Genomic DNA, 26073 nt, shown 5'->3' on the forward strand with positions numbered 1-26073 from the left:
TGGTGGTTGCGTATGTAGTTAAGTTCTCTAATGAAGCGCGTCTTGACTTAAATTTTCCTTCAAATGCGCTAATATTACTATTTTATAAACATAGCCTCGAGCCACTGGCACGCGCCTTCATTCTTAAGATGTTATTCAGGACTGCTCTACATTTTTCGCCCTTGGTTATTATTATTGTTTTATATTTAATTTTTAGCTGGCTCTCTCTAACTGGACTTTGAAATATGACTCTTCTGATGTCACGTTTTTTCGTTAATTTGTTTTGAAGTTTTTATCGTATTCTATATAATCTCCTGCAGTTATTGTCCCATTATTTGTTCCTTAAATAGACCGTACCTAAATATGTAATATTCAATTATCGTATCCGGCCTCGAAATAAGGTCTTAAAGATTACCTAATTTAGTTGGTCACGTTTGTCTAGAGTTAACGCGAGTTAACTTTATTTAGGTTTCAAAAAAATGTGGTTTTCTAATTATGTGATAAGTGGCTTCCAACTTAATTCCAAGGGGTACCCAACTTTAGAGGCTCATAACTCTGGTTTTACTAGCGATACGGCGATGTCCTTTGAGTATGTTATAGTACTATTTACTCCCCATCGAACCATACTAAGAACTTGGGGATCGAGTAAACAGGGGCCGAGTAATTAAGCATAATGTGCATAACTATAACCTAATTTTAGGAGATTGGATTAAAATATAGTTCTAATTGACACGCCCCTACAAATCACATTGTACATCCCTTTAAATTACCTAAGCTCTCAACAGGATTGTCAGAATTTCATTTGCTCTATTTCGTTCAAAACCGAGTTTTTGCGCTTAAAATAGTTTCCCTCCACATTTCAACGAAGGAAGGAATTAAGCCTTGGTGGCATCTCTCATTATTATCCCGTTCCGTATCTTTTCTTAATTGTTTTATGAAAGCGCGTGCGTGCAGCCAAATGTAGCTCATCTCGTATTCATTCTTCTTCTTCTTCTTCTGTTCTCACTTGGCGTTAATTCATTCAAAAATTAACCTCATTTTCTTTTAAAAAATATTTAAAAAAAGAAACCCTTAATTGGGCGAAACACATATACTGCCCAAAATTTTCAAAAGAAAAAAATTATGAAATGTTTTTGACATCAAATGTTTTTCCGGATCTTTCCGACTTCACTTTCAATGCTACGTAAAGAAATTTTATTCACCGGAAATGGCACTCAAGACGTGAGTCTCCGTTTTGCTGACTAACCAAGTTCAATATTACGTTATGAAAATAGCTTTGTATAAACGGAGGTGCTGTTTTTTTCCTTTCTTTTCCTTACTTTTTTTTTTTTTTTGGCCAGACGAAGTGAGAGGGGCTGCTGTTTCGTTCATATTAGCGTGCGCTGTATGTACCCTGGACTGTTTTAAGTGTTATACACCAAGGCCTAAAAGTGGGAATAAATCATCTCGTTGTTATTATATACACACAGAAAAACTGTTCATGCTCCCCCTTCTTTTTCTCATGTTTAAAACAAAGAGAAAGTATATATATCTTTACTTTTGGGGTACCCGGAGACGAAATAAGATCCTCTTGAGAGAGGTTTATTACCGAAAATGAAACACTGATGGTCCTTTATACGGTTACCCAGGTTGTTTGAAGAATAGTCACGTGTTTTATTTAAGGACCGGGGAAACCGTTGTGGTCCTGTTTCTACCAGGATGGGTTGAGGTTTTGCCATGTCCAGGCTATTTTTCAAACTTCCTTAGACAAATTAGAGTACAATGGCTTTTAGAAACTAAGCTGAAAAATGGCGAACAGAAGTTAAAAGAAATTTGTCTTACTCAGCTGCTGAATTAGACATTTCTAATTTTTGGAGACCAAATTAAAAAAATCTTCATTAACTCTAATTATTAAACCAAACTACAGTATTTAAAGCACTAACGCGTATTCTAACAAGGACAATACGAGAAATATTTCTATTCATTTTGAAACATATACTTGTTCTCAAACTCCCAATGACAAGATGTGTTTAAATGAATAGGTAATTTCATCACAAGTTGAAAAACAACTTTCGACTAGACAGACTGACATTATAATCCATTACATTCTGAAAGCTGGTTTTTCCACTTAATTTAAAATGACATCTAAGGAAGATATCCTACTGATTTTAATTTTTATTCGATTTGAAATGCATATCAATTTCCTACATTAGCTATAGGTAGCTTAGAAGAGTCAAACTTTTCTCTTAGTTACATCTGTAATGTAAAAATCTCGATACTTCATATACCTTGGCCACCCCGCCATACCTAATAAGAAGCCAAGTCGTGTTAGGGGCCTCTTGCCGAACAAACTCGAGCCCACGCAATAATTCGTTCGAAAATCGGTTCTCGGTAAAAGCCAAGCCGTAGAGCCATTTCTGTCCCAGGGAATATTATAAACCTATCAAGAGAATGGTCGATGATCGCCCCTTATACGCAAGTCGAGCTGCTATGGGAGAAATACGCGGTTTAAAGGCCAAAATCCTACGCGCTCCAATGATTTTCTTATTGCACCCCCTTGTCCAAGAGGAGGGACATTCCGTTACGCTTTCCTTGAATATTCTTAACCACATTTTAACCACGCCCCTACCCTTCGGTAGGCGATTGTTAAGTGCTGCCGCCTAGCGCCATTGTATTTATATGAGCACTAGCTTTTATTTTTAAAACAGAGGTGGCGTCCTTTAGGATTCTCTACTGTACAACCCTACGTAAACGCTGGGGATGCTGGGAGGACTTCGGAGCTATAGGCAAAGTTATAGGTATGGGGGTTACCGCTCCATCCCTCCTCTCCTTCAAGCTAAAACCCAGCTACTATTCACTTCAGTCTTGAAGTTTTCTGTGTGACCATTGTAAGAAGTGTCCGTTCACTCGTCTTACACCCTTTAATGTGGAAAAGAGAAGTCCCTAGTAGGAAGGAAAGGAAAGAGAGAGAAGAGAAAAAAATGTTAAAACCAAAAATCTCGGCATGCAAAGTCGAGCGAAAAGGTTTCTTTTTCAGCCCGAGGGTGACAAGTTAACTCGACAGTGCGGAAAGAATGGCTCGTTTATTATTTTATACCGAAGAGGAAAGGGTAGGGGGGTTGGGGTTTGAATCCGGATAGGCTTTTCGCTTTCAGGCCCGCTTTTAGGTTATTATATAACCCCGGCCGTCTCTGTCGCCGCCGCCATATACCACCACCAGTCTCGGTTAGCTTTTCCTAGCTGGCCCGGGATCGAAGGTTATCCAGGAAAAACCGTAGGAAAATAACATTCTTTTCTCATCCCACCCGTTTTATTTTATCGGGAGACTTTTCTAGTTTAAAGATTCAACCCTGTCCTCCTCCGTCACCTTCTTTTTTCCCCGGCACTCCTCCTTCATTCCGCCATTTCACTTTCAATTCATCGCTCTCCGTTAAGTTCGGCTTCGGCTACACTAGGGACGACCGAATTCATAAAATGGTATGTCGCGTAGTTCTATCATGAATTTCCTAAGTAGATTATTCCTAGGATAGCTTTTTCCTTCTGCTTTTTAGTGTGATAATTACATAACTTATATATTCCAAATATGTTCAGTTCAGGAATAGTCAATAGTTCAAAGTTTCTCGTACCACCTCTTAATTTCTTGAGAATTCAAATTTTCCCATCCAATCGCTTCTTGGTTTTTTGAACGATGAAATTACGCAAGCAAACATAGAAAGAACTGAGTGTTATTTAAACATTCAAAGTTTTCCATAAAACATCTCGTTTAACATAAGCTTCAAACTTTCCTATATTCCACTCCCCTTTCCTCAAATTGAAATTTGAATTTCTCGTGTAAAATCTTTTATTTAATATCACAACTTGTTTCTTTGCCGCCCAATAAACGCAACTCAAGTAACGATAACGCATATATTTTTCTTTTAAAACCCATCCTCCCAATTTGTTCATTTGGTTGTGTACCAGAAAATAAAGGTCAAAGTGTAATATTATTTCTTGGCAAGCCTCTCCAATAGATTCTTCCGTGATAAAATAAATTCAATTCCGGTTTATACGAAAACATTCTTATTTATTAAATCGTCGTCGTGTGAAACAATCCCTTTCGTACTTGACCAATTTTGTTCCCCTCGGGGGCTAAAAATCTTCATCTTTTTGGGTAGAAACCGGTTGAAAATCCTTCTCTCTCTCTTTTTGGCGTATTTTCCTGACACGAGCTACAGCTCCTTTTTCGATTTTTGGGGGAATTTTCTAGGCTACAATTATTCAAAGCTTTACCTAGAAAGTTGGGAGATTTTTAGCGGAAAACGGGTCCGATCGGGCCATCTTTAATTACTGTTATTTCCTTACGTTTCAAAAAGAAAACTCGTTCGTGTTAAAGCGTACTCTCCTCGGTACTCTCTTTCTCTCCCTCCCTTTCTTATTATAGTCGGAGATTATCCTACAAAGAGATGTCATTAAAACTAAAAAGAAAAAGAAATTAAATCATTCTATTTAATCCACTTTTCTTTAATTGGCTCCTAATTGAGATTTAAGGCGGTTTTTTACGTAATTAATGTCAAACTGTACGGTAGTTCAGGAAGAATCTCGAATCAATTATAAATAGCTCAGGTATATAGTATCAACCATAAGTATGACTTTTACATTGTTTTAAAAAATAATTTTTCACGAAAACCGTTTTCAAATCGTTATTGATATATCAATCGCTAAACATTTTCAGATTTTTTTGCCACCTAATAATTTAATATGTAATTTTTCTCCATAAAAATTTAAAGTGCATTTGAATTTGAAGTATCTATTTAACTCCCAAGTTATCAATACCCTATATGTACAGAGGGTTTCTGATAAATCTGACATAGATGTTCTTTGGACGATTTTGAGTCGAAAATGTTCTATGAAATTTTGCAACTCGAAAACAGTGGCTGGGACCACAAAAAATCATAGAAGTTACATTTTCGACTTAAATCGCAAACCCCCTAATTTTTAGCAGACTTATCAGAAACACCCTGTATATATGTGTAAGATTTAAATCAGTTTTTTACGATCTCATTAACATATATACTTTACAGCATTAAAGTTATTTGAATCTGTATTAACATCTTTACAAGTTTGTTTGTATATTTAAGACTTGAATTTGATTCCGGAAATGAATTCCATGCAAGGAATAATTTCCGAGTATTGTTGGAATGTATTTAATAGGATTTTAAGCTTAAATTTTGACCTACTTCGCCTTAAAAGCTTTCATAAATATCTCCTCGAATGTTTACTATATATTTCGCAAAACTCGAGAGAAATAAGAATTATGTCTAGTTTCATCTCGTGTATGTATACCTTTACTTACTATTTGAAAATTCAATCTCAGAAATAGTTTGCAAAACACAGTCTGGTAGGTTTATGTTTTCAAAGTTTTTCATCTATTGATTTCGCAATGAAGTAGACTTCTCTCATTTTTGTTAGGGCTGTTTGTTGCGCAAATATATCGCTCGCTAAATGTGGAATATAAACAAAAATATAGGCTGCTTATATTCTTAGCAATCTGTTAAGTGCTTCTATAGTGTATTGTTCAAAAATTATGACGTAAAGTTCTTGAAGAATAATTTTCATAACCTTCAGTTTGATATACTTTTGGTAATGTTATTGGTTGTCAATAAAGTAATATCTGTGGTTAATTGTAGCAGCACTTACGCACTATATCGTTTAACGTCAAATGAAAGATCAGAACTGTCATACTTACGTTTCTCTATATGAACTTGAGTACCCTCCCTAAAATGTTTTAGTCAATATCTCAAATGGATGTAAGTTGTAATAGACTGCACGTTTGAAAGTTACATCAAGGCACTGCACTCGCTCCATTAGTTTTTGTCAATTCCTGTGCGTTTTCTTGTCAACAATTTTGAAAACCACCCAACGAGACGTCGCGTCTACATATTATTCAGTGTTTTTTAGTCCGAAGCCGTGTCGTAGGAGACAGTCAGAGGTCTTTCCTGGTCGTTCTTTTGGTTCAATCTTTGACCCACGATATATTGTTCCTCTTTAACCGTTACTTAAAGGGAGAATGAATGGAATTACTACTCAAACATATAATAGCTTTTAAAGGCATCAAAAATATTAAACGAAACCTAAATATATTTCGGTAATTTTATATAATTTTTCAAATGTTGACGTTCTAAGCCTAAAGTAAATTTTTGAATACAAACCGCCATAGGGTATTCTAACCAATTACCGACCGTAACACCACGTGACTCTAGCAGCGTTAGGCTTAACGTCTAAACTTTTGAACAAATTAAGGGCATCCTTTTGGGGGTAAATTTTGTAAATGACTTTTCCCGTTATTTCATCAATCTGAATCGATTAAACAATGGTTGACTTGTCATTCCATTCTCCCTTTAGGTTTTTGTTCCTTCTGTCTTTTTGGTAAGCCTTTTTATATAACAAACATTCTGTTGGAATCAATTGGATTCCCCTGGTAACCCTTGGCAGCTGCTTGGATAGCTTTTCTAGCTTTTCATTTAGTCTCGACCGATTAGGTAGGCTGTTGTATTTTTTTTTTTCTCTTTTTGTTTATTCGTTTTGGGCTCCGTCAGTTTGTCGTACGTTTCTGTTTTCGAGAGCGGAATCATTATCTTTCTCGTGTGTTTACCTCGACTTCTCGTTATAATGATAAGGCTGGACTCTATTAATGAATTTCTCGTTTTGGTCTTTTTTTCAATTTTCGTAAATATACTGTCATTACGTATGACTAAAATCCCTTACGCGGATGTTAATTAATTTTTTTTAATATTATTATTAGAGTGGCCACGTACACTTTAGGACACTATACCAATCTTGAAAACGAGCCCGCGGCTTTTATTGTGTCTTTTGGTGTACCAGTTGACTCAACTTTCAATATGAAGTTGAGATTTAATGAGGGATTGAGTCCAGTTGAGACTGGAGAAGTCAGTGATAAAATAAGTTGATATGTTCCATAAGTTTGTCACTGGTTACAAACTGGAGCTTGTTGTGAAGTGACGTAGGTCATAGATTCGAGGTAAAGCGACGCCTGTTGAGCACTGTCAAAGGCTTAGTACAAACTAAATAGGAAGATGGACTGCAAAACTAACCGAGTGTAGTCAGTTCACGCTTGTCGTTCTCAAACTAGCTCGAGCTGTATAATGGCCAGCAGTTTCTATTACCGTAAATCCACTATGGCAAACCCGTACTTTCGGAGAACGTAATAGGGTTATGAAAATATATTTTTCATACACAAAATCTTTAGTTTAACAACATCCAACTTGAAATTTGACCTTTATGTGGGCGGATGATATAATCAAATAACAGAAACGAAACCAAACAAAGCGTTGTTATCCTTAAAAAATCTTTTACATATCGCACGGAAATTTATTTCAAATTCGGATTGTAGAGAAGTTTTTCCAGTTATATTATATTTTGGAAAAATAGAAATAAAATTACGTAAGGTGATTTCTTTTTTGAATAGCACCTAATTGTGACCAGGAAACGTATAGGTATAAGGGGTTTTGTTACCTTCAAAAAATGTAAAATAAAAATGAACTAAACACAAAAGGGATACGCCATGTATAATTTCGCAAACTACAATATATATACTCTTGATTCTTGGGTGCGTGCCACGTAGTCAACAACAAAATGAAATAGCCCAAGCACGATCGTATTATACGATAAAAAACTATAAAGCCAAAGACCTTTCGGACTCTTCCTTTCATTGTGTTAAATAAGCGAACGAATTGAGTTGGCCATTCTCTTTTTTGTGTTATTGACGAGGATATAATTGAGCATCCATGATTCTTCACTTCCGATACAATGTCCCTGAAAAAATAAAAAATGAAATCAAAGCGCTACAACAACCTCGCTCGCCTTTTTTCTTTACGACGATTTTTCATTCTTATAGTTTTAGTAGATTTGAGAATTGCTTTAAAGGGAGAGTAAATTAAGAAGGTGAAATATTTGTTGTTGAAAATATCAAAGAGAATTTCTTTAACCATTAGATCAGTTGGGTTATTGGGTATTGTCAATCGTCGTATGCTAAACTCTTCTTGATCATCAGACGTTGACAATGATTACTGTCTCTTTCGAACAAAATTTATTGTGTAACGTAAAGGTATCTTAGAGTGATGAGCCCCTCGTGGGAAAGGTGAATTCTGATTGATTTTCGTGTGAAAATAGTTGCCCTCAACAATAATAATGAAGGCTATACGTTAGGTAACTTCATAAAGCTTAAAAATGTTGCTTAAAATAGGCATTTTTCGAGAGAAATAAGGGTACTTGACCTCTTAACCGAACGAAACGTAATAGGTCTGTATCGTTTCACCTTCTCTTTAGCGAATAAAATGTCGTTTTAAGAAATTGTCCCATACCGCTCGCGCGCTCTGTAGTCCGTAGTACCCTTATTGTTTTGAGGGCTGAAAATATTCCAATTGTTGAAAATTTTATCGTTATACTTCGTTAATCACCGCGGCGCTACCTACAGCTACCTGCGCGCGCGAGTAGCCTTTTTTTCTTCTCGGCAAGGGGTTTTTGAATAATTAATAACGTGTCATCGAAGCGCGGGAGTGAAGCTAGCTAGGCCTTTGCTCGATTATTTTTCTCGCAACAATTGATTTTTTTTTTTTTTTTCATTTCGGGCCTTGGCCCCCTCATTGCACGGTGATGTTTTAAAAATGAAAGTTTTCTAGCCGAGGTAATCAATCATTATTTTTGGTTTTATTTTTTATACTCGATAAACTTTAAAAAGTAAGTACGCTATGGTTCTTGATGTTACGAGGGTAGAAATTGCCTCAATTAAGACTATTACATTTAAGATTACGTGTATTTTTAGTGTCGTTTCTTATACGACATCTTGAAAACTTGAAATATGCTAATGTTTTATTTATGTGGACAGTTTCTATATTCAAATTCAAATTTTTTAAACATTTATTGATCTTTGAAAAATAAGACATGAAGAAAACTTCCCTTTAGTGTTGACCTCTTATTGACCTCTATTGTAACTTTTGAAATCGAATTGAATTTTTCACTTATATATTTAAAATAATCGTGAATTTTATTTGAAAAATAATTAGACAAATTGCATGTAAGGTTTGAAAAACAACGTAGAAACAAAAACTTGCTTATGTAGTTCTAGTACCATCGGTCATCGAGTCATGTAAAAACCTAGATTTTGTTTGTCCTTTCGTACATATACCCTCGATATTAGAACAAAAAAAAACACTATATGGAGAGAGGAAAAGCGCTTAAAAAATCCATTTTTTCTTTACAGACGTTTGGACGCCGCATGCCCGCGTATACACTTTCAACCCGTACTCGGTGAGTTACTCCTCTTTTCTATATTTCTTTACGCGCTTTTATACTTTTACATACGGGATGTCGAGATTGTCATAAAAACAATCTCTTATATGCGCGAGCGAAAAGATACGTCGTAATACCGCGCCAGCGACTAGCCAGGCTTAGCTGATCAATATTTATGGGCTCGACTTTATCTATACGTCAGCTAACGGAAGTTCGTAACTTAATGTGACATACTCTCCTCTCGTCTTAAAGATATGTTGGACAGTTTGTTGCACTTTATTAATGTAACGGGTCATATAGAAATTATAAAGAAACGTCTTGGCTTGGGCCAAGGCCGAAAAAACAAACGATATGAGTCTGAGCCTCTGAGGGAGGTTTATCAATTGGATGAAGTTCTTTTTCAAGAACAATTCCATTTACCGAAAACACTTTATCTTAAGATTTAAATTATTTTGGAGTACGTGTTGAGGGATCAATATTGAATATTTGAAATATTCTTGTACTGGTACCTGCGCTTTTACTTGTACTTGTACTTGCCCTGTTACTCCTTCCTAGCGTTTCATTGGCTATTCACATATATAGGACAACCATTTACCCTAGGTTAGTAGGTTTACACATTCAGAACGCGCAGATTAAGATTCCTTGTTTACATTGGAGTTCAACACTCATAGCTCGAGAGAGTCTCAGCACGCACAGACTACGTCAAAATCACGTGGTTTCTAAGTTGAAATACATTGTGCATGGCGTTATGGGTGACAGTTTTTACACCTCCACCCCTTTAATTCAAGCAAAAAGGCCCAGAAAATGACCCGTTAAAGATTCCAAGTTGAAGGCAGGTACCATAAATGTACTCCAAGACATGAACGTCACCGTCTAAACATGCGTTTTAATACATTTTTGGCCTTGGCTAGATTTAGTTTTTTTTTATCCCGCTGATGGAGCTTTGAGCCCTTCGTGTAGATAGCTACTTAAGGCTTAAAAATTGGTCTCGCGTCTTTTCCTTTTTCGTAAAAACCCCGAAATCATTACCCAGTAAATCACTAAGCCTGATGTCATTTCCGAAGCTTAGTTATGAAATATAAAAAAGAAAAAAGCTTTAGTAAAAATTGAGGAATAACGTTCTGTATCCGCGCTCGTACCTAAATACTCGATTTTATTTCTATCTTTGGACTCGTTGCATGCATTGGCTTCATAATTTTATCCCGATAAGTTTCGTTCGTGCCTTGATTTGATAAAAGGTTAGATGGGTTACGTTTGACTAGGTAACGCTTCTTCTTGTTTCACGAGCGACGCCAGAATTCACGAGGGGTTGGATAAACTCTCAGAATCCTGTCGAAAACCAGACCGAAAACAAGCGTGATATTACGATTACGCAATATTAACATCTACATGTGTGTTAGCGACGCTTAATTCAATTGGTAATTAAACCTCGTAGACGTTTTAATGAAAATCGGGATTGGTTAGACCATTCCATTTATTACTTGAATTGAAACCAATGCACAAGGGCGGGGCCGCCATTTTGGGCTATGTCCCTCAAGCCAGCTTTGGGGCTTTTTTTCAAACGCATATTCTACGCGAGCGTTTTGTAAAAAATGTCCGACTCTCTTATAAATCGTATTACCATTTTTTTTAAGTTGGAAAATTACATCAATATAAAAAAACCAGCGGGGCATGATGAATGTCATTTGAATTGGATCAATTTAAAGCCCGTCAACGATTCTCCCGCGTTTTTTACGCATTGTATAACCTGGAAAGGTTTTATTCCACTCTTTTTTATTTTACTTCTTATATTAATGGACTTGAATCTTACCATGAAAAACATTGCTATAGGAACACACATGCACAGATTTGAAAGATTCGAAGAAATTCAGGATAATTTTTTTAAGATCATTCAGTTGTCATGCAATGCTTATCTCAATTTTTGATTCAATCGGTGGGATTTTAAGAAGATTATGGTGAAATAGTAAATTGGGCTATTTGGCACGGGTATTGAGAAATTGGATTTAAGAAAAAATTCCCTTAATAAAAATTCACCACAGAATTCAAATATCCCTTAACACTTTGACGTCACTACACCCAAAAACAGAACATCCGCTTATAGATTCATGCCTGGCTAAACTTTTCTAATTTCGATTGCAAAATTACTCCTGAACCTAATGGTTTTCCTCTTCAAATTAATTATATTTTGTAAACCAGTAAAGCAAAGGGTTAGGTGGTATAACGCGAGTTCATATACATAGTGTTTCTTATAAGGAGATGTTCTTTAATCGATTTTGAGTCGAAAATGTAACTAACACTGGTCTAGAAACTTAATTAGGGAACTTTTCAATAGCACATACACTCGTAAGATATCTTCATATTCTGTGGTTTGAATTTGTATCAGTTATTCTTTATATCTAAGATGATTAAGATGATGCGTGTACTTGACATTGATATGGTTGAACTTGAGATTATTAACCTAGAAACATTTTCTCAATTGATCTTGTTGTCTATTAAAAGCGTAGTTTTTACACGATATTCTATCGTAGCTGGAGTGCATGGAGTGAGCCACCTCGTGCTGATAAAGTTGCTCTTCACGCTCGCTGCGGTCTGCCTCTTAAGGGTTCTTATCACCCTTTACTCCCCCTCATTATCTCTCTCTTCTAATCATATTCATTGAGGAACAGTGGTGGTGCAGGCTGGAGTCGACGTCGTTTTACGAGAGTCGCTCTTTAATGTTATTAGCTTAAACAAGATAAAAGCCCACCACCATCACTTCAGGTCAAAGGACACCCGCTGCTGATTATGATAGTGTAGGCTGCTCACTTCTACTTCTTGTTCTTCCCGTATAACGTGACACCTCTCTTATCAATCTTTTTTTTTTACTAGTTAGAATCTATCCTTTGATAATTAGAGTTAGGCTTAGCGTCTTACGACGGCTGTCTTACTTACCTGATGCGCAGAGATCTCGATAATTTCAAATAAAATGGATTAAAGAATTATAATCAGTTTCAGTCGAATTGTAGGATGATTTTTTTCTGGTTTTTGGTATGCCTAATTCCCTGTTAGAGTATTTAACATTTTCATTGCGTTTTGTTTACAAGTTAAGGCAATAAGAACAAGGTGAGTGTTAAGCGGTGTTATTTACAAATGTCTCTCGTATTTATAGACCTTGAATGACGTAAACTCAACTATAATGCCGAATTTATGTCCAAAGTCAATTAGGAAATTGTTCGAGATTCCCTAGCATGGACGTGGTTAAACCTTGCTTGCCCTAATTTGTCCCGTATGTCAGAGGAATTGCCCCGGATACTAACTTGTACGCGTTAAACTTCAGCCTTTATTTGTCATTATAATAGTATACCGAAGACAAAGTTGTCAGGCTTGTTATTTGAAATCTAGGTGTCGACTCCTTTGGATTTGGATACTGGTCCTTGAGTAGACGAATTAAAGACTGCAGAAAATTCAGATTGGGCAAAACAATAACGCGTAAAGCACTAATTTAATTTAGATGAGTGTGCTTTATGAGGTTGCATAATTTAAAATCCTTTAATTGGGTAGTAATATTTATTTTGATTATGCAGGAATATGTGTATATGTTATGGAACATGGATAAACCGATGTTTTGGTTATAGTTATTTTGGTTTGGTTAGTTCCATGCTGTTTTTCGAATTAGTAAAGCCGTATCTGGAAGAGTATAATATTAAGTGGGGAATAAGAAAAGTACATTTAGCCACGTACGCGATATGTTAGCAGAAATTTCTCCATAACTCGTCCTTGGTTGGGACTTGTGGAAGATCTAGGCGGGAGCTTCCTTCTAGTGTTATAATTGGAAGAAAGCGGAAATTGCAAATTATGCCTACAACTAATATCAACGGATGTTTATATTCCCTAATGAACTATAGTTAGTCTTTCGCGCCAATTACATTGCATCTCTGATCTCCCTTCACAGCTATTTCTGCACCATATTTGTTGTAATGAATGGAAATTAGAGTTAGACAGTATGGTTAGAGAAATTTGAACTTAACTCTGGCCTCCAGCGGTAGACCGTTCACATTACGACAGAATTTTGATATCTATGACACAAACTCAAACTACATCTTTTTTGGAGTCATTGTTTCCAAAAAAGCCCTAGTTGATCAACTACTTGTTACACCTAATATTAATCATAACATGAGCTCTTGAAAGTTATGACGTCGTTAGTCCGATTAATTTCATTGGCTGAGAACCCGGCTTAACTTAGAATACGACCGAATTCGGCGCGTAAAACGTTTTCGGCCTTGTTTCCGTCGTGTTTTCGGTCGAGTTTGAATGTACCTTTATTCTAGTTAAATTTCTTCATTAGTGTGTTAAGTGCATACTATTTTATTTTCTGCGGTGCATTACCGAACTTTTCAGTTTAGAAACTGCGGTGGTTTGCGATACTCGTAAGGGAAAAATAATAAATAAAACTTTTTACCGTTTCCCGCATTTTGCAGAATATTCCCTTGACATCATATATAATTTAAACCCATTCCCTATTCACCTCCTTTACTCCATATATCGAGGGAAATATTGAGAAATTCCGCCTTTTCATAGGGTTTTTGGATTAGGTTACGCGATTTTGTGATAGCGTGTCCGGGGTTTCAAGAAATCGACTTTGTGTCTGTCTTACAGGAATTTTGATATCATGATTCATCATCCTGCACTTGAAAAATTTTTAAAAATTAACTGGAATCGTTCAATTGAAAATCATACGTTTACAATCACAAAGAAAGCGGTAAACGATAGCTTAAATCTCTCAGCTTTACAACTGTTCAACATGACATTTGTGCCTTTTTTACAACAGCCTGGTTCAGTGTAATGCATTTTGAACCAACCACATATATAGTGCGTTCTCCAAAGGTTCCTTTATTGCCATTAAAACCTTTGCCCTTTCACATCTTTGGCGCTAAGTTTTTTCTTGAGGTCATCCTTGGGTTTTATTTCTTTTAACTTATTTAAAAGAGGAATAGACAATTGCCCTTCTAAGTCACTTTCCAGTTTTAGAGATCTATTCGTCCTGTTTATGTCTTTCTTGGTTTAAATACGATGCATCTTTAAATAGTTAACTAGCAGAAATCAGTAGGAAAAAAACACTAACTATATTACCGGAAGCTTGAAGGCTCTTAATTCCTCACGGTTAACCTTCTAGTCCTCTTGCTATATACTATCTGCATTTATGACGTATACCCTTTAAAGTACTTTGATTCGTATCAGTTTTGAAGTGCATAACTTTGTCTTGGTTAACAGATACCCAAAATTCCCTTTAAAAGCCAGGCCTAGTATTGTTACCTTGTTATCTATCCTTAAGTTGAAACTACTTGTTTCTGGGAGGAAGTTAGATGTACCTTTCGAGATTGTTTTCTTTCTTTCTTGTTTTTGTGGATTTGTTTGTGCTCTGATAGTGGAATTCTTTCTTGGTTGCGAGAGCAGTATGCGTGTATATACATACCCCTTCATCGTATGTGTGTTTTTTTATCCAGCGAGTAAACAAAAGTTTTCTTTTCAACGGGGGAGACTGTTCGGGGCAGGTGACTCCTTGAAATTCTATCCACTACTTCATAGCTTAAAGCATCCTTTTTCAGAGTTTTAATTTGTTTGTTTTTCTGTTGTGTTTGCGGTCCTTTTTCACGTCCTTTCTTCTCGTATCAGAATGTTTCTTACGTCTATGGCTTGAATACGGTTCGTTACCTAAAACTCTTTCTCGAGAAGAAAGATGTAAGGCTCTCCTGAAGTATGCTTGGTGCATGGACTAAGCTCTTTTGCACCTCGGATTTCATACAAACTAAATAAATAAACATAAAAAAGTAGCTGAGTACCAACTTCGTGTCTGCCATATATTATATAACGGGACCTGGCTGGAAATGAGACGACAAAATGGAAAATCTGCACCCTTTTTTTCATGTGATGTTTACTCCTCTTTATATTAAGTTTGAAGAAAGACGTTAACAGTTTTTCCTTTCTTACAAATACAAATATTTGATTATCTCTTTTTCCGCAAACTGACAGTATACACTAAAACAAATAAATCAAATCATACAAGTAGACAATATCCGAAGTTTTACTTCACGGGCTTGATTTTGGTTGGAGAAATTATGATCGAATCACTTGCATCTTCATAAAACAGTTTCTGAAAATGTTTTCTCAACTATTCATTAAAATCTACCGAGGAAATGTTGAAAAACGCCCAAGTACCTCTCTACGAAAGATGGCTTAAATTACAGTTACCGATAGAGCAGGCGTGGTTAATTATATTCGGCATCTCCAAAAAAAAAAGCAAAACTAATGAGAAAACTTATTTTGCAAATTTCCATCTCGAAAAAAAATGCATGTACAATGTTTTGGTGCCTACCTGCTCTTGCGTTTGCTCTCATGAAAGGGGGGCCATGTTTATGCGAAACTTATCTTAAAAAGGGTTAGGCCTAATATATGCAATTAATAAGACGAACGATATCATGTTTCTTTTGTTCTTTTTACTTTTAAGGGGAACGTACATTAGCTTTAACGATAAATAATTTGATAAGAGGTTTTTGGAGAATCTCGAAATTTTGGTTTTCTTATATCCGCGTGCACTAGCTCTCCTTCTCAAGTTCAACAGCCGCAACCTTTCCGGTCTTAACCTTTTGTGTTGTGTTTTATAGCGCGTACTATTATTCCACCACGTCGAAATAATCGCCCTTGTTCTCGAGAAATAATGTAGATAAAAGTGGTGTTGGGAGACTGAACGTTTTTGTCTGTAGTACCCGGCAGACAAGGCGTTCCTTTTTGACGTTCCCTGTTGTATGTACGTAGCCAGCAGCCAAGGTGCTTTTCGTCTTTACTCAAAATGTGACCCTTTCGCGTCTGTTGACCCAAGATGCTCTCCCTAAATGACTTTCTCGTTCTCTCATCTTTGAATCTCTCAGACGTAAGTTAATACATTCTTACACCTAAGCGGGTTTATATAAAACAATAGAAGACCATTAATCGAAGTAAAACTCTCGCTGCCAAGACAATAATGAATAAATTTATGTTATCACTCAAGCTGTTTAGTTAAAAAAAGAGCAACGGTTGCCGGGAGTGGCTCAAAGCGGAAAGCCTACCTGTGGTTTTGTTTATTTCCTTGTTTGATTGAAACTCCTCGATAAGATTTTAAACAAGTGATCAGGGATGATTTTTCAAACCCTCTCTCAAGCTGATGCCAATAATTCTGATCCGTTTGTTCTGTCTTCCTGTTTCCAAAGAAAATACCTCGGACTGTGAAATCAGTGTTCTTTGCCAACGACGTTAAGAAAAACACGCGAGACTTCATGACACTGATGTCTTTATCGCCGTCTTTTCCCCATTCAGTGGAATTCATTCACTGAATGTTTCACTTTAACGTATCAACTTCTGAGCGCTCAAAACTGTACTCCCTCTTCAGCACGACATCGCGGAGTTACTTTACTCCGCCCGTTTCCCTTTTCTGCCTTTTATTATTTCAATAGTCGACCTTTTCTCCACTTCCGTCTGTCTGTTCGGTATATGGTTACACAGGGCTTCTTATTTTCTAGCGCTTTTGGCGTATTAACGCCTGAGCGTTCTCCCGGATTCTCTCAGTATATGAAAGAGAAAACTCCCGCGCTGGTCGAGTTGGGTCATTAAGTCGCTGGAGAGACGCTGGGAAGAGATACAGGATGGAGTCGGAAGTTCGGAAGAAGTGAAAGGGAGTTAGCTTTATAGCCAGAATCATTTTAAACGTGACCTCTAGAATGCCTCATCACGCAGAAATCTGAAACTTGATGATACTTATGTTTTGCTTAATTTCCGTACTCATTTTAAAAGGACTTCTTCCCTAATTGCTTCATCCATAGAGATTAGTTAAGCCTAATTCTTCACTCGTATAATTTTAAGCTTTCCCCTGGGATTCGTTAGGCTTAGATAAAGTTCGTCTATTTCATAAACCCTTCAGGTGTTTCACGAGCGACGTTTAGGCCTAATCGAACGTGGCTAAAAGAGTCTAAAGGAGTAGATAACTAATGTAGAAAATACTCGTTAACTTTAATCATCTCCTCTTGCTGGTCATAGATGGTCTTGCGAATCATTTGAGAAAAAGAAAACCCGAAATGGACAGAAAAAATTGCGTAAAATTTTAAATTTACAAAGATACACGCTATTTACTCCTCAGTTATTTAAATATTAATTTTTATCGCGCTTTTATGATGTTGAATAGGGTGTGATTCTAATTAAATATAATTCTTATTGCAATTGCATATTAAAATTGCCGTCCCATTAAAATAGTTTGACTGGTTTTTCCATTTTCTATTTGTGGTCCATTTATTAAAATGGTTGAAATTGTACAATTATCATAAAAGTAAAACCTTTTTGAATTGCGAAACTATTATTATTCTTTTTTAGATTTTTACCTTTTTCGCAATACTGGGAATTTTAGTTTTAAATGAGGAGGATAATAGAAGGGATGAAGATGATGATTCTCTTTAATGAGTTTGTTGTTAATAACGGCTTAGCCGTTTGACTGAATTACGATATGAGCTTCAAAGGGAAGACGAAATACATATTCCGGAATAGTTTCAATTTAATTAGGCGTGTTTTAATTTAGTGTGGTACACGAGTGACTAAAAGAACTTGAACTAATACCGCAATTCATTGTAAACTCGCAGAAGAGGCTCTTCTCCTATTAAGCCTATTTTAAATTAGATAGAGTCAGTTTTAATTCGATTATGTGGCTTCCCTTCGAACTTAAGGGTGGTGTCTCTCGCACCTTACGAGAGCTCTGACCCCTATAGCCCTAAACAAAATAACAAAACGGGCACGCTTCGGAAGATTTTTGTTCACACGTAGTAGGGACTGCATAGGGGATTTGCTCCCGCCCAAAATATTAATGATGATTATGTAGGAAAATGGTGGTGGTGTTGATGTTTCCAAGCCCGCCATGTATGTATGCAGCACGCCTTGCCTTGCACGGCTTTTAAAATCGTTACTCGCTGCTATAGACTAAAATGGAAATTGCCGTTCTACACGTAGCACGCGTCATGAAGTCAGTATATAGTCACCTTGATGAGACGCCATAGGGTTATCGTGAATGGCGGACCTTAAGGGGCCGAATAGCTGAGTTTATACCGTTTTCCAATGAATATTTGACATGGGTGTAGTTGACAACTTACCTCTTTAACGTTCTATGGTCATTTGGCTGAGGTCCAAGCTTTATTGACCTTTAGAGCTACGACTTCATAATAGGACTTAATCAACAAAATTGTGTCGTGATGTACCTTAGAGATAGATCACTTCTGGTTAGGGTCCGTTGTAAACAAAGTAAAAGGGTTATTTATTCGCTTTTAAAAAATTTAAATGTCATTATGAAAAGAATTGAATTGAATTCAATACTCTGTGGAGACTTTCAAGCATTCTTATTATGCAAAAATGGGATCATCCTTTTAGAGCTGGAAGGAGAGAGCTTCTCTCAGGCCTATTATATAAGCGAATTTGTTTTAATTTAATAAACTGCGAATCGGTTAAACGAATCTTACGCTTGGTCGAATTTAATTCCGTTTAGACGCGCTAGCTCAATTTCGCCTCCCTTCCTAATTCCTCTCTGTCCTTGCCTGCACTATTTTCAACCCCTTTAACACCTCTTTTAGTAATTAAGTCGCCACCTTGGATATTAATAAAATTAAAACGCGATACACACACATGCATTTTGACGTATCATAACCCCACCGCGGCGTTGCAGCTATACGTGCCTTTGCAGTTTTCAACATATAGCGCTTATTAAGAGTCCCAAGATATTTTTTTAATCGTGTTTCTAATCCCCTATACCGTATTTATCGGTTAGAATGGTCCTTCAATTTATAATTTGGAAGACCTCGGTAAGGCGTAGAATTAAGTCTTGTAACTTTTAGTCTTTTGAAAGCTCTTAGGGCTATACTCGTAAATCCGATTTAGCTATTTTGACAATTTTAAGCCTAAATCTTTAAAGAGGTTTTGGTAATTTGGTTATTTTAGTCCCTAATTGCTGCCGGAATACAGCCTTGAGAATTAGTCAAATTATTCTATTTCCTGGTCTTAGGGGACAATCAACACACCTATCAATCATAAGTTTATAAGATATGTTCCATAAGTATGACACTTCCTGCGCTTCGTAATGCTAGATACTTACTGAGAGCTGTTCGAGATCCGACTACACACAGTTTTGCAGTTCATCTTACTATTTAGTCTCTACTTAGCCTTTGACAGCGCCTCACCAGGCGTCGCTTTACCTCGAATCTATGACCTACGTCACTCACTTCATGACAAGCTCTCAGTTTGTAACCAGTGATAAACTCGTAAGACATATCTTATGAACTTATGTTCAATTTATAGAAGACATATCAGAAACACCCTTTAAACTTTAAAACCGAGGATATTTAATAACAAGTTTCAAAGATTATAAAATCGAGTTAGGAGGAATATTTAGTTTTTTTTTAAATGTTAGGAGAAAAGTGTTGTAAAAATGTGTGCATTTGGGACCTTGGCTTGTATAAGAATACTGTGATACACTTTGTTTTAAGCGAGAAAATAGTCTAGGCAAAGTTATATTTAAGTATGTGGTATGTCCCTATGGGGATCTCGGCTTATCACTGGCGATGCAGGTTGCGACATCTCGTCGTCGTGCCCCTTCCCCCGCGTGTATCGCTTCGCCTCATTAGGGAACTAAGTCTTCGTCTTCTTTTTTTTCTGTTCATATCCCAAATCTTCCACTATCACTTTTACTTCCTTTTTTTATTCTTTCCTTAATTTTCACTCCTCTCTTTCCTCTGGGCCAATTTTCGTAATCCTTTATAATACCGTTAACTGCTTTTCCCCCATTTTTTTCTTAACTGGATTTTCTTTCACGAAAGTTTCGAATTAAGCTTTATTTTTATTTTTTTTTTTTGGTCTCTTATTTTAATATAATGTTTGCGCTAGCTTGTAGAGGTATATTATTTTAAATCGCGAGTTACTTTTAATCTACAATGAATATTGAACAAGGTTTCTTCAGATTTAAAGGTTAAGATAATTGAACCTTGCGTTGCCCGTTTAAGGTTTTTGTTCACGTGGTCAAAGCCATAAATATTAGTGAAATCGCTTGAAATGTTCGGATGTTATTCCCTAAATAATGTTTGTTACATATCTGGCCACCATTTTGATAACCCGAAAACAGTGGCCCGGACGACAAATGTCATAAAACATTTTCGACTCAATATCTCCCAAAGAACATTCCTTGGCAAACTTATCAGAAACACCTTGTATAGCTGGGCCTTTTTCGTGCGGATGAAAAGTTTTCTTACTGGCCTTGAATGCCGATCAAAGACCTGATTCTTAAATTCGGTACGGTTCAGAATTCTTAAAAATATTTCAATTTTTAAGGTTGGCGTGATTATGGTAATTTTTGCCAAAAAATGTATATGGCTTCGGAAGTCGGCTAATGGGGTAATCACCGCGGTTAAAATTGTTATTTCAAATTTTTAACGCGTCAGTTAAATCCTGTTTACGTGATTTACATGAACGCGCGAGCTTCCCCGTTGCGATTTGATCTTGGAGAGATTTTAACACTGCACGAAATTGGAGTAGTTAGGTTTAACTTTATAGGGCGGATAAAATGACAGCTATAGATTTTTTCACATCAAAATCTTTCCTCGTGATCAAATATATAAAAAGATTTTCAGTGCCCTACGACATTATCCATGGAGGTTTCTGCTCTATCCCTCTCTCCTTCAAGGTTCAAGTATAAAATTGGAGGTTTCACCTTACCTTTACAAAACTGAAATGAATTCAATCTTGCTCCATTTTTTTTTTCTGTTTTAATAAAATGTTCCTAAAACATTATTATAAACGTTAACCGCAAAAAATAAAACCCTCTAGTAAAATTCTATGTAATTTAAAAGGTAAAGACTGTAATTTAAAGAAATGTGTCTAATAGTATATTTTTAAAAACCATAGGAAATTATAGAGGTCATACGGGGAATTGTTTTAGTGCCACGATGATACTTAAAAATGTGGGAGGAGCTTGTATCGACATCGTCATGGCCATAGCGTCGCGAGCTCCCTAAAGTAACCACCCGTGCACGTCTCAAACTTTAATCTTTACACAATGGTGATACGAATTCACCTTGCCACGCAGTACAGTTTCCCTTTATGTCGTTGCAATTGCGCCTTTATTTTGGTAGCTAATGGATTTTCATTTTTAATAGCGCTCGAGTAAGCATTAGGAGGGGGTATGTATACCCGCGTTCTGTTTTTCCCTTCAGTGTCAAGTTTGATCGGGATAGAAGTTCGATTTTTATTCCTTCAGGTAATCTGAGAAGAAGGTCATGGTTTTTGGAACGAAAACGCTCGCTTGTTTTCGCCTTAATAATTTTTTGAAGAGTTTAGTTTCCCATACGACAAGACCGTTAGCTACCTTAAATATATAATAATGAAAATCTTAACTAATCCTCTTTATCTATTTTTTGTTTTCACTTTTGGGGGGGGGGGCGGCAGATGTTTTGAATTCGAACCCTGACCTTAGTCATAATCTAATCAAAACCATGAATACTTGCCTTAAATATTAATCCAGACCTAACTTGTACTCGTTATCATGGTTTAATACTGTTGGTTAAATATGAGGAACTTGTATCTTTTCTACACTGATCTCACTGTCCTTTAAAATACAGTGTTAAATAAAATTATACTCCTATTTTTTTTTGAAAAATACTAAGAATCATCTATAATCTACTCATGATTATTTTAAATAATAATCCTTCAGTTTTATCAAAAATTTGTAATATTTTATCGTATATTAAAACTAAACCCCCTATCACCTCATCACCACCTCTCTCATAAGGGACAAAAACTTATGTTTTGGGTCCAATAGGGCGGTCTGGGCCTTGAGCCAATTTTTGTATATTTTTTAATTTCAAACCTTTATAATGAAGACAGTGTCTTTTTTTCGGCGGTTAAATCTGTATTTTTAATAATTCAGGGTTATTATCACGGCTTAATGTATCTCTAATGAAGCGAGCTAGCGCTAGGCCATCGTGCCGTTGACTTATTTGACTTTCCTCGCTTTCCTTTTCGTGTTTATTCTCTAAAGGGGGAAAATATATCGGCTTATATATAAGCTTCGCGCACGTGTTCAAAAAATTAATGAGTTACTGTATAAGGTGGGATCATCATGCTCCTAGACACTTGGAAAAATTTGTATTTATGTAGCTTTAGGGCACAAGAGAAACTAGTTTGACTGCAATGGATGGGCGATATATTATTTAAATTAATTTATGAAGAACCGTGATGTCTCGTCTATGAAATTTAGAAATATTCCACTACCATTTTATTAATTGCAAATCTGTAGGAAAACTAAGAGGGGATAAGTCCAAGGACCAGTTTATTATTTTGTATACTAGGGGGGGTCCCAAGAGACTAGTTAAAAAATATTCTTATTACCCAGACTAGCTCTCTGTAATCAAATCGGAACTTACTGAACAGTAGTTTCACCTAAGACTATTCTTATGATGAATTTTGTTTATTTTTAGTTAAAAAGTAAATTTTTCGAAATAGCAAAATCTTTCGTATCATCAAACCCACATTAATATAAAATAATTAGAGTGCACGATAGGAGGTAATTTGAATTTTGTCCGGCTATATCCTCCGTAGACATAAAAGAATAAAACTATAAAAATTAGAAAGAGAATGGGTTAGAATAGGATGGACATAGGTACATGTCCGTGACAAGCCATTTCCCCTCCTCGATTTTTGTCTATCCGGATTTCCACCGACAATTTCGACGTATAATGATCATTATGATCTCATTTTTCGTTAGGCATAACGCTAACTGTCCGCCGTTTTTATAATAGAGTCTACTATATTGCGTCAACGCTTGGGAAATTTCTCGGCTATAAAAACATGACGAAGAATGTGGAATAAATAACCTTGTAATACTGAGCAAAAAGCCCATAATATTCTTCTTTTTTTTTTTTTTTTTGTTCAGAGTACATTTAGTTTTTTTTATAATATTCCTTTTGAATGGCTTGAATATATCGTGACTTTAAGGAATTACCAACGTAAATCTTTCTCTCTTTTTTATTTTGTGAAAACCAAAATCGCTTTTAACATCGTTAGTCCCGGCGTTCAAAAGAAGATTCAATACGATTTATTAAGGTCGAAGTTTCGTAAGTTCTCTATGTCTGTCATTTAATTTTAACATTTTTCCCTGTAGTTGTAAAATTGGACATTGATTTAATGTCGAATCGAGGAAATTTTCTTAGCCCCTATTTGCTTCGAATTATATCGTATTTAGGCCAAGTTATTATCCTTAACAATAATTTACTAATGGCATGCAGTATAAAATAAAACTAGCCCCTAAATGTTAGCTTTTTATTAAACACTAGTGTGTAGCGGTTGAAACAGTTCTACAGGCGCTATGGAAAATGCGTTATAAGCCAAAACCCTGGAAGTAGGCTTCTCTCTCTCTAGAGATTCGTGAAGAAATATGAATTGTATAATTGTGTTGAGATAATGTTTGTCAACTGTACTTAATCTTTTTAATTACTTGTGGATGCTAAAAGATTGGAACGCCTTACGCCTTTCAGTTGGCAAGATAGAGTAGGAAATAATTATTTTAAATAAATTTTATAGGACTTCCTAGTATAGAGTCGTCTGAAAGAATATTTCCAAAATAAAGCCTTTATTATTATTGCAGGCAATTGGCGTTTAGCGCAAACTTCTAATACATGCAAATGGCGTTTAATACCAACCAAGTATTAGGAATATTTTGTAAGGTAAGAACGTGAACCAATTAAGGCTTAGTTTGTCCTTTTATTTCAGGCATAAATTTCCGTATCGCGTTGTAAACAGAACTTAGGCTATGGTCGATTTGTGGGTTTTTCTAATGACTTTGGACTAGAGACCCTTGTTAAACTATCCGAATCAAAGCGTGCATAATACCCGAAGTATGGCCGAGTGTAGAAATGAAACAAAAGAATGGGAGAGAGAGAAATAAAAGCTGGCGAGTGCAAACAATGAGAATGATTCCTAAACCTTCCCTCTTTTATTACCACAAACTAAACAAAAAGCCAGTAAAAGAAGACTGGCAAGCGGAGGGGGGTGTCAAGCTTTCTAAGCCGTTTTAGCCGACTGTTTTATAGATTAAGCCTCTCTCTAGCACTAGCAGGCTCACCTAAGTGACTTCGTGGTGCATTGGGGTGGGGATGGGGGGTTCTCGCGGAGAGCGATGTATTTACCGGGCTTCGGAAAAGAGAACGACCCATTTTCAACACGCGTTTAAGTAAAGGTACTCGCTATACTCGGCTTTGACACGCGTTTAATCCCCGGCTTAGAAGTCGGGCCGGGTGCGAGCTAGAGGCCCCCGGGCTCTTTTAAAAGCATATAGCTTGTCCCGCCTTTCCCTATACTATAACCGTCCGTCTTCTCTCGGGGCCAAGGAGGATTAAGGCTCAGTTGGAGATGAAGTACATTGAAGAATATGGAGTGAATGACCACTGGTCAGGTCAATTTAGAACTAGATAGAATTAGTTCCGCGCGCCATGATGGGAACGACCAAAAATCGGATTTGAGGGTAAGGCAATCTTGAATCACTATCGATGGAAGCTAGGATAGAGGTATATCAGAAGGCCGTTACGCCATTCTTGTTATTTGTCCATGATGAAAGCGTTTTAAGATTTTGAGCGCTTTCATACATGAAAAATAATTCAGGAACTAGATGTTTAAGATTGCAAATAATTCAAGAATTAGATGTTTAAGATTGCAAATTTTCAAAAACCTCCTACTGGTAGGAAAGTATTAGGAAAGTATATGTTCTTCTCACTTTCAACTCATGTCAAAATACGAGTAGCGAATATCCACTCTCTAAAAGGGACTCATTTCACCAAAATTTTATTTATCTTCCATTCCCCATGTACGCTCCAAGTCCTCTTTACGTAAGAATGTCGCCTTTCACGACGCGAGTGTGGCATTTTTTGTAATATACGAGACTGCGACGGAGAGAGAGAGAGAGAGGAGTGTTACGGTACGTTTTGATTCAGCCTCTTCCTTTCCATCTTGTGACAACTCCTCACCCTCCGCCCCATCTCTTCCCGCCGCGCGTCACATCCTCCTTCATCCGGAGAAGAGAAGAGCCGGCCGGCCAGAAGATACTCTATAAATTAACATCCTTGTCCCATAGCGCGTCCACTCTATAACCTAAACCCTATTTCACCGCCTCCCCTGCATGGGCCGGAAAACATATTTTTATTTTTCCATCTCCTCATACTGTCACCGTGTAAAATGATGCTAAATTCTGCTCTGGGAATCTGTAGTTTATGATCGTGTTTGTAACTGCGGTTTTAATGTTAATTTCTATTTGGCAACTGTTAATTCCAACGAGGTGATGGTCACTGTTCAAAGTTATCCTTGACGTGGGAAGTGAAATATTTAACTGTTAATCCGAATTATAGAGTGTTCCAACAAGGTGAACTTGAAACGTTTTGTGGCAGTATCTCATTTTTTTGTGCCTTTTCTGATACTACAAACGAGGAAGATCAAATGAGGGAAGTTTGCTCAAGTCTCGCTCTCTTCGCGAAACACCAGAGCTTGTGTAGTCTGCCTCACTTGATGTGTCAGAAAATTACGACGGCCCTTTTTGGGGCAACCGAAGTTGTAACGTTTCACCAAACTTTCCTCGCTTCATCTTCCTTGGTACGAACACGAAAAATAAGGAAGATTGGAAATACCATTGAAATAAGAGCGAATGAAACGTCGGGATTCTGACTCTGACTCTGTATCTTGGCAAATGTCCGACTTCTTGAAAAGGTTTAAAATCGTTCGCCTTGGCGCGAAACGTTTCTAGACATTTTG

The 26073-nt window shown here is 36.6% G+C and overlaps 1 protein-coding gene across 3 annotated transcripts in view; it reads left to right on the top strand.

Annotated features, from left to right (window-relative positions):
- The window catches only part of LOC149610035 (protein O-linked-mannose beta-1,2-N-acetylglucosaminyltransferase 1-like), a 73090-nt gene that overhangs the window by 26637 nt on the left and 20380 nt on the right, over positions 1 to 26073 (top strand). For 2 of the 3 annotated variants that reach the window (XM_089859872.1, XM_089859874.1), the window contains exon 2: positions 9218 to 9264. The exons of the other annotated variant lie outside the window; for it this stretch is intronic. The gene's annotated coding sequence lies outside the window, so the exon portion shown is untranslated. The remainder of the gene's footprint in view (positions 1 to 9217; positions 9265 to 26073) is intronic. 3 annotated transcript variants of the gene reach the window in all.

Source organism: Phalangium opilio, unplaced genomic scaffold (genome assembly GCF_054372755.1).
Source record: "Phalangium opilio isolate 3A_F unplaced genomic scaffold, DU_Popi_V2 ptg000344l_1, whole genome shotgun sequence".
NCBI classification, from domain to species: domain Eukaryota; kingdom Metazoa; phylum Arthropoda; class Arachnida; order Opiliones; family Phalangiidae; genus Phalangium; species Phalangium opilio.